The sequence below is a fragment of the Hippoglossus hippoglossus genome, chromosome 3 (genome assembly GCF_009819705.1).
Source record: "Hippoglossus hippoglossus isolate fHipHip1 chromosome 3, fHipHip1.pri, whole genome shotgun sequence".
Lineage (NCBI taxonomy): Eukaryota > Metazoa > Chordata > Actinopteri > Pleuronectiformes > Pleuronectidae > Hippoglossus > Hippoglossus hippoglossus.
Genome location: NC_047153.1, coordinates 30,484,546 through 30,498,838, shown reverse-complemented (window position 1 = coordinate 30,498,838; position 14,293 = coordinate 30,484,546). Strand labels below are relative to the sequence as shown.

General features: G+C 42.4%; 1 long non-coding RNA gene across 1 annotated transcript; it reads left to right on the top strand.

Annotated features, from left to right (window-relative positions):
- Positions 1-852: 852 nt before the first annotated feature.
- LOC117759542 lies at positions 853-13,137 on the top strand. Its single transcript, XR_004613505.1, has 3 exons — positions 853-863; positions 6,483-6,484; positions 12,829-13,137. It is a non-coding gene; the product is annotated as an uncharacterized LOC117759542 (long non-coding RNA).
- The last annotated feature ends 1,156 nt before the right edge of the window (positions 13,138-14,293 follow it).

The following is a 14,293-nucleotide window of genomic DNA, read 5'->3' as shown; positions in this document are numbered from 1 at the left end:
ACAAGCCAATAGGTTGTGCAAGTCTGTCATTGTCTTCCATGACAATATTACTTATTGGAACTGCGCTACTGGTGGCTCCATAGGTACATATAAACACCTATTCTGGGAGTTACTAACTGTTTACAAAGCTTCAGTCATGTTACTAAAATGCAACCTTTTCAACAGCAACCATAGCCACCATAATAAAAAGAACTTGTGCACTACTGGCACATGTTAGAATATGTCTTGGAATACAACTTAAAAGGATAGTTCATACAAAAATGAAAATTCACTTTATGTACTCACCCCTGTGCCGATTGGGGGGGTTGGGTGAAGTATTTGAGTCCACAAAACACTTCTGGAGTCTCAGGGGGTAAACTTTGTTAGTGCAGAATCCAATTGAAGTCAATGGTGACTCATTCTTCAAACGCAATAAAACAACAGTAAAACCATAACATGCCTCCATACTGCTCTTGTGGCGTCATCCAAGTGCTGGCAAGCCCCGACATTCATATTCTCGAAAAGAGGTCATTTACACCATGTTTTCAGTGTAAATGTCTGCTGATTTCTTCCGGTGCATTCAGGGACCGTCGGAAATGCTACAGCCACTTCTGCTGGAATTTTAGACTTAAAACTTGGTGTCTCAAATGCCATCTCCCTATACCACAGCCTCTTCCAATCTTTCATTTCATCAGCAGCATCAGGCCCTGGTCTTGGGGTGGTGGTGACAATTCTTGATGGACTACAAGCCGCTGGCCTACATCCACCAGCATTTCCGAATATCGGGCTTGCTCCAACTGACCACTCCTAGTGAGAGAAGAAGGCCCTCTCTCTCCCTGCAGGACATCATAGGTGGTTCCTAAGAGATGTAAACTCCAGTTCTTGTCTCCCTAGAATTAGAAAATCCTGAGGATGAACATGCAGTTTACAGATCTGTAGTGGAGGGTGGTTTCGCAGACGTTTATTATTGTAGCTGCAGCATGCATGTCTTGCAAAAGTGAAATTCATCCCTTGTATCAAACTTGGGAGTCATCCTGCAAACACAGAGTGGCAGTATTTGTTATGTCTGTTTTTTCATTGCATGCTAGAGAGAAAAGCTTGAATTGTCCTTTAGTGTTTTTCCTAAATGTTATGCTATATCAGTAATTAACTCTGCAATAGTTCTTCAAGACAAACAGAGTTTTAAACAATTATACTTGTCTGTTTCCAGCACCTACACAGCAAAAGGCTCTTTCCCAAATTCTCCTTCTGAAAATGTTATAGCTTCTTAGCTGTTAGATCTATCACCACAAAACCTACCAGCATAATAGTTTCTGTCTGTATGAGGTCTTGTGAAAGCTGCTGGTTGCACACTTAACTCCACTGAAAGGTTTTAACTCAATCAAAGATCATTTGTTCTTGAACTCATCTAGTGTAGCTGCATGTTTCCAGCTGAAATAATGCTGAGATTGACCTTTCCCGTCTGGTTCACACTGGTTTGTGTTAAACTTCAACAAAGAATAATATCTTGACCCACAACATTATGCATAAATCCTTCTCTTTTGGAAGGTTGCCATGAGGCTTGTTAGAGATAATTGTTATAAGTGTTTATGTTCACATAACTCATCATGTTGACCTGTCATTCATCCTGAAGATCATATTAGTCTACCATTTTATGCTATTTTGCTATTTTTTTGCTTCACTTGCAGAAACATAATTGCTGTAATGAGATGTTTTTATCAATTGATTTTTAGTATTTATGAAACCTTTTTGTCTTGTAAGCAGCATGACCACACATTCCCCATCCCTGGTCTAAACTTGAAGCTGCATTTAACAGTTTCCGTTAAACTGAGAGCTACTTCAAAGGTACTGAGTAGTACGAAGGGCTACTTGTTTGATACAAACTTCCTGAATAACAAAGTTGCACAGATCACCTTTTAATAATAATATATGTGAAGAGACTGTCTGATCACGTCAATGTTAATTATTCCTCACAATAATTATTAACAATGATTTCCACAACAATGATGGTAGGAAACAGATATATTAAAACATGCAACATTTATTTCTGTTAATCTGTTTCAACATTTGAAAGTCAGAGGTATCACATCTCTGATATTTTTGTAAATATCTTTCTTGACAGTTTTGTATGAATAAGCACATTTGTAGCATTTTGTTCAAAATCACACCTTTTGCAAATTATCACTTCTAAAATTGTTTAGGAAATCATTAACTGTCATCGATACAAATTATCAGTTATGTAAGATAAAAAAAATCAACTCTTTCACATTTTTAAATTAATCCTATTACATTAGTACTAATCACCAAATCTGTAGCATTTTTAACAAATAACATCTGTTACACTTTTTGAACAAATTATTTTTCACATTTTTGTGCAATATTTGAGTTTAATGTTGTCATTTCAATGAAAACACGTTATCTCTTTCTTTGTCTGTTAGTGGGAAGCCTGGCATTGCATCCTGTTCACCAATGTACTGTAATCTGGTGTATAATTTGACACTGCAACTCTGAGTGAGTCTTGTAGATGTGCATCAGTAAGGCGTGTTCTGTGTTTGTTCTTGATGAAGTTCATGTTAGAAAAGGCTGATTCACAGAGATAGGTTGAACCAAAAAGGCAGGCAACTTTCATAGCTGCTGTGCATACACCTTTGTACTTTTCTGTGTCCACAAGGCACCAAAGGTTTGGAGCAGACTGATGGGTTTTGAGGTGGAGGTCATTTTGCAACATTACGATTTCAATCTCCACCTGTCCAGCATCCAAGTTGAACATAGCACTTAGTTGCTCAGCAATGCATGTCATGTCCACTTGCATGAAAGGATTTGAAATAAATGACACACATGGCTCAAGTTGATCAAAGTCACAAAACCTGTTCTCAAACTCTTGCCCTAGTCTGTTTATGACTTGAGAGTACTTTTCTACAGCTTTGTCAAAAGCCACAGATGCAGAAGCATTGTCATTCAACACTGACTGTACGGAGGGAAAGTGCAGCACTTAGCTCTAAATGCGTTTACAGCACTTATCATGTCAGCGACAGTCTTACCCTTGCCTTGCAGCTCACAGTTCAAATGGTTCAGTTTCCCAGTGATGTCCGTTAAAAATGCAAGGTCAAATATCCACTCAGTGTCCTCGAGCAGCGAGGCGTCTTCCCCTTTCGATTGCATGAACTGTTTGATTTCTCCCAAAAGTGACAAAAAACGCTGCAAAATTCGTCCCCTGCTGAGCCATCGGATTTCTGTGTGTAGTAACAGGTCACCATATTCAGCTGACAGCTCCTCCAATAGCACCTTGAATGTCCTGTGTTGTTTGGCTTCGGAGCGGATGCCATTTATGATCTTCACGACAGGAGTCATCACATGATCAAAGCCGGTTACTTTTGCACATAGCGCCTGCTGGTGAATGATGCAGTGATAACATGAAATGTTGGGAAGTCTGGGTCACCTTTGCATTGCGCAATGAAGCCTGCATGCCGGCCCGTCATGGCGGGAGCCCCGTCTGTTGTCACCGACACCAGCTTTTCTAATGGTACCTTTTTTCTCCACGAAGAACCTCTTCACCGCGTTGTAGATGTCAATTCCCCTCGTTGTTGTCTTCAGGGGCAGACGTGTCAGGACTTCTTCTTTTGTGGAGAAATCATCAAACACCATTCGGATAAACATCATCAGCTGAGCTGTACTGGTGTTGTCCACGGACTCGTCGCACTGGATGCTAAACCACCTGCACTTAACCAGATCCCGGTCCAGTTGCTCCGTCAAGTTTTCGGACATAGCCGACACTCTTCTAACCATCGTACTTGCCCCCAGTTGGACATCGGAGAGAGCGGAGATGGCATCGGGACCATTCTTCTCATCTTTGAACACAGTGTTTGCAACTATCATCATTGCTTCTTTCAAGACCTCCCCGTCCGAAAAGGCTTTCTTGTTCTTTATCAAACAATGTGCAGCTGTAAACGAAGCTTCAGTTGCTTTTTGTGATTGTATCACCGGCCTTGTGAAAAAAGACTGTCGTTTGCCCAAAGCTGCCTTTAAGTCACGGGCTTTTTCTGTCCGTAGTGCGCTGCCAGGTGGGTAGTTAGCATGGAAGCTTTTGTGATACGTACTGAAGTGTCTCTCCACATTGTGCCGCTTTGCCATCGCAACAGTTGCCCCGCAAATGAGACACACACATTTTTCTTTCACTGTCGTAAAAAAGAACACTTCCTCCCAATCATTATGAAAATAGTATGTTTTCTTTCGCTTTTCTGCCATGTTTTCTTTAGTTTGGGGGGTAAAAACCACATCTAGCTCGCGATCGTTGCTGCTCCCACTAGCTTGTCTCAGCATAGAGTGAGATGGCGGTTTGACTTTTTTTTTTTTATTTCAAATTTCAGTTTTTCTTTTTTTTCTTCATTTTAAAATTTTCTTTTTCTTTTTTTTAATTTAGAGCATGCCTTGCGGGCGACTCGCGGGGTCCCTGCGGGCGACCAGGTGCTCACGGGCACCGTGTTGGCTACCTCTGCGTTAAAGGGACATCGAGACAATGTAACAATCTTTAATTTAAATGACAAATACTTTTTTTCATTTGTACATCTATCCGATTCAGAGCAGCACTAGGGTTCCTCTGGAGTTGTGTGTCTACCAGATGAATGTCATATCTGGCAAAATTGAAATAGAATATTTGGCTCAGTTAAGTTATGATGAGAGCCCCTTGGACAAAGCTGATGGGTACTATTTATTTTAATAAAGCAAACAAACTAACAAAAGAAGCATCAAATTATCCCTTGTTATGAATGCAACATTCTTCTACCCCTCACAGCTAGATGGCACTGCAGCTGCGTAGCTGACAGTTCCCTGCTGGGGTGTTTGCACATTAAACATTAACATTTTAAAATATTTAAAACAAGTGTGATTGTTTTTACAATGGTTAATTTACCAAGTGAAGTAGATTAAGAGTTCATTCACAAACAGTGCTTTGACTTTAAGAGGGAGTCAACTGTATAATCACCTGCTTCCATGAATGAAATGTCTGACTTTTGAACAATGATCATTATTCAAAAGTTATTTATGACAGACTCTTATATGAGCTGCTTTGTGCTGCCTGCTGTTGTTTCAGTAAAAGTGACAGAGACAGAAAGTATTTTATGCTGATGTTTAATCAATGCTGAGTAATGAAGACAGCCAGCTGCTAATGTGACTCAGCATCGTTAACAGACTTCAAGTTTCCAATGCAACTAATTCATGTCAGATACAACAGACACCACTTGCAAACAAACCAGATGTTCAGTCTTGCAGGATCTACACCATAACAGTTATTACATGTAATTATTTATTCAAAGTTTAGCACTTGTAGCGCTATGATGAATTTGAACTTCTTGTGAAAAAGGGGCACCAGCTTCTGTTGGAGCAAATTTATATAATTTAATTAATAATCAGTCTCAAATCATACAGACATGAATTCTCTATTCTATGGATCTCCAACTCCAAAAGAACACACAATGCAACATCAAATACAAAAATATGAGATTTATTCACTAATGTTGACGTGGAAGGGAATATTTCTAAAGATGATAATAATAATAATGGAATATGCAAAATGGAATAAATGAACCATATAGAAATGCAAGGTGATCATTTTGATATTATGCGGCGGCAGGACGTAATGTAATAATTCTGCTGATGAGATCACATGTGTTTGTTTACAGAACATTGTCACCTGTGTAGTTGTGAACACGTTTGAGTTAGGATCTCCTGCTGCATTGTCCATATGTGAAAGGCAAACTCGGGAGACACGCCAGACCCAATTCTGTGGATATTCAGTTCATGGCTGGAAAAATGTGATCTCTTAAGCCATTTTCAGACATGAACTACTGTGTAGACAAACTGAATGACACTATGCTGTACAAGAGCTGGATTTTTTATTTGCATTTTGACATATTACCTGTCTTAAATAGGTTCTTACTTCTGGAAAAGAAGTTGGGAGCTTTGGCTTACTTTTGATCTTGTGTAGCTAGAACTTTATGATTCTCCTTTGACTTTCTATTTGGCCACCATGGTAACTGATCAAAACAGTGCCATCAACAGTCGCCTAAAACATATATCACTCTACTCATCCAAAAGCTCCAACTGAATTGGAAGCCAAGAGAAATTTCATTGCTGACGGAACCTGAACTCATGTCTTTGGTCAGTGTTGTAGTGAAGTTAGTAAGTGTTAGCTCCTTCAGCACCAGACCCCTCTCAAACAGTGACTCTCTGACAGTCCTTAGCTTCTGAAGCAGGCTGGGGCTCTCCTAGGTGCTCTCGTCCATATCTCCCAGTCAAAGTTGGTCAGTGGGTCCAGTACACTTACCGGTAAAATGCTGTTACTGCAGCAGATGTGGGAAGATAATGAGCAACAATTAGCAGAGCTGTCATCTAATAGATCTGCTCTCAAACCCAACCTGACAGAACAGGCCCTGGGGTACTGCAGCGTTCACTCATACTGTTTTCCTTCCTTCCTTCCTCCCAGTCACAAAGTACTATGTCGTCAGTGGTGCACTGTACATTGCAGCATCACACATTGTGCAGGGAGATGGAGCAGGAGGGTTAGGCTGAGGTCAAACTGAGGACAGCTGAGTGCACTGTGAACAGTTTGAAAATAAGCGGAGGGAATCGTTTTGTGCACATCTTTGACAACATTTCCAATAAAGATTCATGTACTGAATGTTTGAACCACACCTGTCTGGCATTGTTCCTCTGCTCCTGGATGTGTTTTCATTCTTGCTCTGGAGCCGCCGCTGCTCTCTCTCTCTCTGAGTGTGTTGGGTTTCATTCATGATGAACATCAGCATCAGATGTCTGCTTAATCTAGCTGCCAGAGAGCAATCAGAGGAGCCAGATGTGACATGAATAATAATGCCGCTCATTGTTTTTTTTGAATGGTTAGTACATCTACATACCACATATTTTGTGTTACTGTTCTACTGTAGTGTGTACTTGTGTTTCATTCATCGTTTACATCTATCAACTGCTATTTATCTTTTTGTTTGTATTTATTGTTTTGTATCCTGCTTTGAGTAGAATTATAGATTCATAATCAAGACAATAAATGGATATAATTGGAATGAAAGGGGGACAAGCAGACATACAGACCCCGCCCTGTAAAAGTCTAACACAGCACTGCTGCAGTAAGAGTAATACAAAACACACACACACACACATATGGAGTAAGAGGAGACACTGAGCAGTGAGAGTAGGAGAGGGTCCCCACCCCTGTCTGTCTACATTGCAGCAGTGCTGCAGTCAGACAAAGGGGAACACAGGTTTCATAACAGGGCTGCAGCTGGTGTTACAGCAACCCCTAGTGGTTGAACGTTTAATACCAGAGTAGTGATTCAAAATACCACTAACAACCGCTAACTTACGGGACAGAATCCTCATGATGTCGTTGTTACCAACCTGGCAGCATGCAGGCAGGCTATGTTCTAGTATTAGTCATTTTTCTGTCCTTGAGCTGATTGTTTGATCTATGTTCAGGATCACCAGCCACCAGCTCAAGCCACCACTCTATGCCAAGCCCAGCCTTCAGCCACAAATCTTCCTCACCTGCTCCCAGTGACTTCAGCAACGTCCCCAGATCTCCCCCCCCCCCCCCCCCCACTTAGACTCTTGTAATAAATTACCTTTTAAACCTTTCACTCTTTCTGTATCTCACATTTGGGTTCAGTGTAGTATTGGTAAAAGAGGCACCAATTGTGTAAGGAAAATCCCTCTATGGAAACTCAATGAAAAATAGGCAAGAATTTTAATCTCTTGGTTAAATAAAGCTTGATAAGTAAGTAAATTAAACACTATAACCAGAAGAATAAGTAAATAAAGGAACACCAGTGGGATCCTCAAGAGCCATCAACAAGACAGGTCTGTACCATGTCAGGAAGCCAAGTGAGCATGCCACAAAGAGCTTTTCCTCCATAGACTTGGTAATGTTAACTGACCCTAGCATAGCATGAGATAGCTTGGCTAAAACAGAACTATCTAACTCTTTGTGTTGATTTTTTTTTCTTTTTTTCTTGGCTTTCTGTTATAAACTAGAATCCCAAGACAACCCTTATGACATCATCAGGGTCACCAAGGTTGACAAAAGGTCATCTAGGTTTCACTGGCTTGGTTGGTACAAGCATTGACAAACATTATATAAATGCAACAAAAGTGTGTAGATTGGTTTTAACTTCTGAATCCTGCAGATCATTATTATTTATTACAGGAGTAAAGCAATGGATGGATGATGAGCCATGTGCTGCTGAAGTTTTCTCTGGCAACTGAGTTAATTTTGTTTTCTAAAAACAACTTTACCAATGTTCAACCAAATATCTGTGTGTGTGTGTGTGTGTGTGTGTGTTGACAACATTTGGCTAGGGGTAAGAGAGAAAACTAACAAAGACATGAGATCTTTTTTTTTAATAATCCAGACATGGTTGACAAGTTGTGCTGGCGATGCCAAGTGTCAGATTAGGGCCTTTGGGGAGTGGGAGGAGGAGGTGGTAATGGTGGTGGTATGAGACAAGGGAGGAGTTACGTCTCCCTTGAGGATGCAGATAAAGCTGACCTTTTTAGGTGGGATTTTAACAATTTTGATGTGACTAAATGGGATTAGACGGCAGCTTGATGGACTCTGTGGGGCTGGTAGCTACTTTTATGCAAAAACAAGTGTAAAGCTTTTCACCTGCTCACCCACTTGAAGCTGCACCACAAAGCCTAAAAACTGCACAGAACATTTTAACAGTTTTACTTTTTACCACACATCATTAATTACTAAACAGGGACAGCACTTCAGTGTCGTACTTGTGCTTGCAGCATTCTTGCTAGGATCCTGCAATAATTATGCTGTTTCCTTTAACTATGCAACATCTTCATAAAACCCAAAATGCTGTTCTCTTATCTGCCACCAGGTGCTGCAATGGTGCTCCCTCCTCACTACTGGTCTGGATGAAGTTAGGAGTAAGGAGCTTCACTATATGTCATATCATATAAGGACTGCACTGTATAAATAGTCAAAATCCATTGCCCTGGGCTGCAGACATTAAGTCACATAAATGTGGGTAACACAGTGCCACACCTCATGGCAATATTAAACACTGTAGCCGTTTTCAGACATGACCTGTGAAGGAACTCCAGAGAATCGGGTCTGGATCATTTCCGCAGTGGGATATTCTCTGCCTTCTCTGCATCACAATGGCAACAAATCCTCTTCCTTTGAGATTTTGGTCTATTTTCTTCTGTGTCATGTTCTTTCACTCTAATAGAAAGGAAATGTCTAAAAATACATATTTAGATGGTGTTTGTTTTACTTCTGTCTGTTTGCTAACAAGACACAAGTTAACCATTTGTTTTTGTCTTTAGGCTAATTCGCTGTAAACTGGAGGCACTGGTAGCTTAGTTTGTTCATCACCTCCACACAAGCAAAGAAAAAACAGTAATGTTGACTTGCACTCTCTGGCCTGATTATTTCAAAGCTGTCCCAGTATATTACAAAATCAATATTGTTTAACGTCATGAAAATATACTGAATAGTCATAGATTGACAAAATATTAGATTGTGATCTCAAATTAATTATCTCGGGAAAACAGAGGTTCTTTAGTTGAGATAACGACATAATTATCTCGTAATCACGAGATAACTAAAATTAATATCTTCCGTACTGGAGTGAATCAAACACAAAGTAAAGTGTAAGGTAAGCGCAGGTCAGAGGAGTGAGCAGGAAACAGACTCCGACAGAGACTCTGACACAGGATGACCGGACCTTTTAATGAGCGTATGTCCTGAAGCAGCGCTGGTTCTAACTATTCAGCGACGCGACATCGCTAAAAACAACAATCATCGATTATCTTCTGTCTCTGCATGGATGCAGAGTTGTCTGCGTCGGGATGCATAGAAGAATCAAGAAATGTCCACAGCTCTAGTGCTCCCCACTGTGCAGGAGACGTGGAGGGAGGGAGGGAGGGTAGAGACTAATCTCCCGACCTGATAGTTTGATTGTTTATTCATTCAATATATTTGTTTGACAGGGAAGCTGTGCACAAACAGGAGTATAATATTAATTTATTTTTAAGAAAAAGCACCCCAGAAAAAGGGCACTTTCTCTCGAGGAAGAAAAAGAGCAGGGGCTCAAGCCCCCTCTGATGTCATGTGTGCACGTGCCAGCCTGTAAGTGCAACTTATTCATTTATTTTCTGTAAAATAGAAATTGGGCTAGGACAGTTAATTAATCAAATTATTGTAAATAATGAAATACAATATATATCAATGGTGGAAACAAAGGCCTGACCAGTCAAGGTACAGTGACCCACCTACATGTCTCACATTTCAGAAGCTGGGCATGTCCATTATGTCAAGACAGTTTCAGTATAGTTGGATTATCATAAATTACATTACGAAAATCAAATATTATTAATGATTAGTTATCTTCATTGTTGTAGCATTATGATGCATTTGCACTTGTTATGGAAAAGGGACAGCCTACTTGAATGACTGCTGCTGTGCTATGGACCTCCTCTGCACCATTGTTCGGTGGCCGCCTGGCTGGAAACCTCACGTTGGGTGACCAACGTGAAAACCAAGTTTTTCAACTTAAGTGCTTTTAGTTTTATAGAGTGGGAGTTGATGGTTTCTCTGTCAGTGGTTTTATTCACAATTGTTATGGCTCCTTTTTTTTAAGAAGGAAGATTGGATTGGTTTTATAAGTCTTTCCCCACACTTCCACACCGTAGGTCATATATGGGAGTATGAAGGAACAGCATAGGGTATATAAAGAGGAATAATTTATCTATCTATTCTGAGAAATTTAATTTCATTCACTTTTTAATCCCCCAGTTAACATAATGGGTGTTGATGTGTAATTCTCTAGACTACAAAGTTATTTATGAGGTTAAAAATCCAATGGTGAGGTGATTTCTACACCGAAACCAATGTTGACAAAGAGCTCTGTAGGTTACCTACATTGATATTGGTATATATTGTATTTCAGTATTTACAAATGTGTATATATATAGCTGATGTCTGATGAGAGTGAGGAGGAGGAGGAGTGGCGCCCTGAGAAACCCGAGAAGGGACGCAGGGCCTCAAAGAAACGAAAGGCACCTGGGTGTGCGTGTAAAGGTCGCTGCAGTAACAAAGACTGTCCTGTCAAGCCAGGACAGTCTTTAACAGTTAGAACGGTGTTGTATCAGCCTGAATGATTCCAAAAAGGCCAGAACAGTTCTATACAAGCCAAAACCATTCTATCCAAGCCAAAACAGTTCCAATTAAACCAGAACAGCAGGTCCGTCTGCAGCGTGGTGGCCAATGATGGCCGACGAAGGAGCAGGGCCTCTAGGAAGGCGAATAAACAAATTTAGTAATTAAAATGACAAAAACAGAATTTCATGAATAATGGGACCATACGTACCACCCTGTCAAGCTAAGGTACAGCCACAGCAACCTGGAGGGTGAGAGTCTCCACAGCCGTAGCTGAATCCAGCTGTAGCATAACATGCACAACAATCAGCTGGGATGAAATAAGCGAGAGATAGGCAGACAACGTTACTTACCAAGCAGACCCGCAACTGCGCCCCGAAGGTCCCCGGCGGAGCGATCCCACGCCAGCGGTCAGTCGCACTGCGTATGAGGGGATATTTGAGTGAGGCGCTGGCTGTTGCACCAAATGCCAAACTCCGCCGCGGCAACGAAACTACCTCTTCCACGAGCGGAAACGGAAGGAGGGCGAGCCAAGCACGGCCGCCTCCTTAAATACGGGGCGCATGACGTCGCCTAATGACTAGCGCGCCATTAAAACAGGTAAAGTGCCCCGCAGCGGCAGGGAGGGAGCGCGCATCTGGCTACATCTCTACCCCCCCCTTTTGCATCGTCAGCCCGACGATGGACAGAAAGGTCTGATTAACACCAACGCCTAAAAATGGCCAACTGGGAATTAGATACCGGGCCTGAAGGTCTATTGGCCGCATGGTCCTGGTGATCTGCAGGCCGAGGAAGGCGATGGACATTCGAATGGTGGCCCGCCGTGGAACGAGCAGATCTACGCAGAGCCAGCTGACTGGGACTTGGCTGTTCGGTTGGGGACCATGAAGGAGCTGGCGGTGAGGAACCTCCAGAAGCAGGAGGTGTTGCCAGAATGGGCCTGGTCTGCAATGGGATCATGACAGGAGGGCTTTCAAGACGCAAGGTAGTTGGAACCTCTGCAGACCGTGGGAAAAGGGTTTCAGGAACCAAGACCCATAAGTCTCCGGCACTAGAGAAATCATCATCCCGTGCCGCCAAGGACGGCGGAGAGGGCATCTTAGGTGGGGGATTGGCAGCCTCATGCTGGACCACGGCCTTTAACATGTCCCGATGTACATTTCTGACCTTATGCAGGTCATTCACAGGGGCAAAATTTACTAAACACGTCTCTTGCCCCGTGATTTAAACAAACCTGTGCTGTTGCACACACAATATTTTAGTTATTTCCTGGAGGTGAAATTCCCCAGGTGGCATTGTGGCAATCTCTCATTATCCCCGCTTTCCCTCACGCTACACAAGTCTAAGGTCTTCCACAGAGTGGGGGGATTTGGTTTTGCAGCCTGTGATCACCCGAAGGCCTTTCCAGACTGACGAGGAGTCGTTGGCTGCAAATTGATGTTACAGCTTCTTGGAGTACTGTCGTTTGGCCTCTTTAATCTCCTTGCCAAACGAGTATTTAGCCAGTCTGAGCCTATCCTTGTCCCCACTCTTGAAGGCCACTTCCTTCTCCAAACGAAGCTGTTTGAGTCTTGCTGTGCACCAGGGCTTGTCGTTGTTGTAACTCACCCTGGTGCGTGTTGGAATATATCTGTCCTCACAGAAGCTGATGTATGACGTCACAGATCTCAGCACAGCAGGTTTAGAAAGTTTAAGTTTCTGTCTGTAAGCCGGGATCAGATGGATAAGAGCGTGGTCGGATAGACCCAGAGCAGCGTGGGAAACTGCATGATAAGCCCTGCTGATGGTACTGTAGCAGTGGTCCAAAGTATTCTCCCCCCTGGTCGCGCATTTGACTAACTGTTTGTATTTGGGGAGTTCGTGAGTTAAGTTGCCCTTATTAAAGTCCCCAAATGACAATAACAGGGGAATACGTGTTCTCTCTCCTTCTCTCCACTCCTAATATCTGATCAGCGAGTTGACGTTGAGCCTCTCGCACGTCAGCTTGCGGTGGGATGTAAACTCCTGCCAGAATAAAAGAAGTGAATTCACGGGAGAGTAAAACGGTCTGCAGGTGATGAAAAACGATTCCAAGTCAGGAGAACAGGATTGTAAAATCACTTTCACGTCACTGCACCAGCCATGGTTTATGTAGAAACAAATCACTCCGCCTTTTGTTTTGCGTGAAAGAATCGGATCGCGGTCTGCACGTAACAGCTGAAAGCCGGTCAGCTGTGCGGCAGAGTCCGGTGTAGATTCAGTCAGCCACGATTCAGTAAAACACAAAACAGAAGAAAGGGAAAAGTCTATTTGTCCTGATGAGAAGGTGCAGTTCGTCCATTTTGTTGCACAGTGAGCGGACACTGGGGAGGAGTGTACTCGGTAGAGGCGAGCGTGATCCTCTCTCCCTGAAGCGCACAAGGGCCCCAGCGCGTTTTCCTCTCCGCCTCAATCTCGCTGCGTGACCGAGGACCACGGCACCTTTGATTAGTAAATCCAATAAATCCACGGAAGAGGCGAGAAAGTTGGGCCATAAATCAGATGGTGTTGAGTCCCTGATGTTAAGTAGCTCATCCCTCGTAAAAATAGTCAGAGTTAAGTCGCAATGAACTGAATTAAAGACTAAAAACAAACACAGAAGTGTGCACCAACACACCGTGGCGGCCGTTCGAGGCACCATCGTGAACCTCCTGGAGCAGATCCGTGTTGGGATCTAAAACCTCCTGGGGATAGTCGTTGTCAAGGTCCAACATGAAGATGATATGCAAAGTAGTAGTGTTAAAAATTAGTGCCAAGCGTGCCAGAAGCGATCACTTAATGACGGCTGAAAGTAGGTTAAGTCTTCCTGACTGAACTTAAGCTGAGCTTCATTATAATATACATTTCCAGAAAAAGGGCACTTTCTCTCGAGGAAGAAAAAGGACACAGGCTCAAGCCTCCTTTGATGTCTATGTGCCATCTGCTGCCATTTTACACATTGATGAACTGACTTTGGCTTTTTAGTTGGGTTAATGTCATCTACTCAAATTGAGGAAGTGGGACCTATACTGCAGCTCATATACTTCAATCATTATCTACTCACCACTATGTCAATGGAGGGGTGGGTTAAGTGCTTGAGTCCACGAATCACTTCTGGAGTTTCAGGGGTAA